The following is a 2614-nucleotide window of genomic DNA, read 5'->3' on the forward strand; positions in this document are numbered from 1 at the left end:
TCGCTATGTTTGAGTTCCGGTCGCTTAAAGAAGAATTTTGCATGTGACAACAACAACAAAGTTAGCTAGCACGGATAGACGATAGCGAGTTTGGTTGTACCTAATTGAGTTCGTTCGTTTCGCCACTCGCTAACTGTTGGCGAATCGATGACGGCTACTATTATGATATGTTTTCGATGTCGGTCAGAACATATATACAAACTATATGTTATAAACGTAATCAGGACGATATTACATTAATACACCATAATGGTCGGTATGTTGAAGACAAAAGACAAATAGCAGAGGTGTTAAATACTTTTTTCGTAGACAGTATAGTGGATATTAATAGCAGCATTGAGAACATAGAAAATAATGAAAATAATTATTATGATATTGATACTACATTTAAATTGGAAGAAATAACATTAGAAGATTTAGAACAAATTATTATAAAGCTTAAATACAAAATTGGTGGGAAAAAACTTATCAGTGAAGGTGTAATCAGAGATTCATTACCATACTTAGGTTACTTCTTGACAAAACTTATCAACAAAAGTTTAGCAGCTGGTGTAGTGCCCGAGGAATGGAAAGTATCTACGGTAGTTCCGGTCAAAAAGGTTGAGAACACAGTTAAGGCTGAGGAGTTACGACCAATCAATACCTTACCAAATCTTGAGAAGGTCTTAGAAACAGTGGTAAAAAATCAGCTGGTTGAGTATATTGAAACCAATAATATATTAATCAAAGAACAGTCTGGGTTTCGGGCAAAACATTCATGCGAAACGGCTCTCAATTGGGTTATATCTCAATGGAAAGAAGATTTGAGGGGGAAAAAAGTTATAGTTGCAGTATTTATTGACTTAAAAAGAGCGTTTGAAACCATTGATCGAGGGTTACTGTTGGGTAAGTTACAGCAAATAGGCATCAAGAAGGTTAAGCTGAAATGGTTTGAGAGCTTTTTAACCAACAGGAAGCAGCACACAGTCATAGGGGAAGTGTTGTCTGACGATTTGCTCGTGGATATTGGACTTCCACAGGGTTCAGTGCTAGCGCCTATTCTGTTCAACATTTATATCAACGATATTTTATCATCAATCAGGTATTGTAAGATAAGATTGTTTGCTGATGATGCATTGTTGACCATAAGCGAAGATGATTTAGGCGCAGCAATCCATAAAATGCAAAACGACTTGGACTCACTGTATATCTGGTTATGCAAAAATAAGTTAATGTTAAATGTAAAAAATACAAATTTTATGGTAATTTCTTCATCTAATAAAACGAGTCTAGAACAACATGAGTTACATGTTAAGAACGAAAAAATTTCAGAAGTAACTACAATTAAATATCTTGGTATTCAAATTGACAATAAATTAAAATTCCATGGTAACATTGACCATATTGTGAATAAAACGTCGAAAAAAATTGGATTTATGAAAAGAACATGCAAACATCTATGTAGGAGATATAAAGTCATAGTTTATAGATCAATTGTCGAACCACACTTCATATACTGCCCTACTATTTTGTTTATAACATCGGACACGCAGATAGATAAGTTACAAAAAATGCAAAATAGGGCTATGAGACACATTCTTAACGCCCGATACGATACCAGCATCTCGTCAATGCTGAATGAGTTAAACTGGCTAAATGTGAAACAATTAATTTTCTTCCACTCAATGAAATTTATTTATAATATTAAGAATGGAGCCCTTCCAAAATATTTGAGTGACAACTTTAGGTATAGTAGTGACACTCACACCTATAAAACAAGAGTTAGGGATAATTTTAAACTCCCATTCTGCCAAACGGAAAACCTAAAGCAAGATTTGTACTATAAAGGTTTAAAAACATACAACGAACTGCCGGCAAATATAAGAAGCTGCAACAGCTTACAACAATTCAAAAGTCGATTATACCACCACTGCAAAATATATGTATAGAATGAAATGATAAAAAAATTTTATTTTAAAGGATTGCTGCTTGATCCAGTAGAGAGGGTCGGCATGGAAACTAGTCCTTTCCATTCGCCCTACAGTACGGCTCAAGATCTAGATCCTTTCCAGTAGAGAGGGTCGGCATGGAAACTAGTCCTTTCCATTCGCCCTACAGTACGGCTCAAGATCTAGATCCTTTCAGACCACTTGTATAACAGGAATATTTAAAGATAGATTGGCTCGGAAACTAGTACTTTCCGACTGATCACAAATTACTTTATAGCCTTTACATATGACCACAAAGCCTGAAGTGAAGTTGCGACTTGGAATAAAGTCCACAGCAATGGTACAGGAAGTGCGGCTCTGGAACTCGTCCTTTCGGGCCGCCCACCTAAACAGTACCCAACATTCGGGCTGCTCGGGATCCCGTCCATTCCGACAGCCACGGTCACACTTATAATTTAAATTAATATAATTAATAAAATTACCTTGTTTAAATGTATATATATTTGTACAGGATAAATGTTAGGATAGTCCTCTCAAAAAAATGTGTAAGAACAAAATATGTAGCAGGGGAGGAGGTGTGCTGATTGCAGTTCGTGGCAGCCTTAGTGCGGTGCCAATTTCTTTACATGTTAGTGATACATTGCTGGACCAGTTATGTGTGTGTGTTCGTGGATCGCAGGGCTCAG

This window comes from Rhagoletis pomonella, unplaced genomic scaffold (genome assembly GCF_013731165.1).
Source record: "Rhagoletis pomonella isolate Grant_MI unplaced genomic scaffold, Rhpom_1.0 Rhpom_scaffold_00009, whole genome shotgun sequence".
NCBI lineage: Eukaryota > Metazoa > Arthropoda > Insecta > Diptera > Tephritidae > Rhagoletis > Rhagoletis pomonella.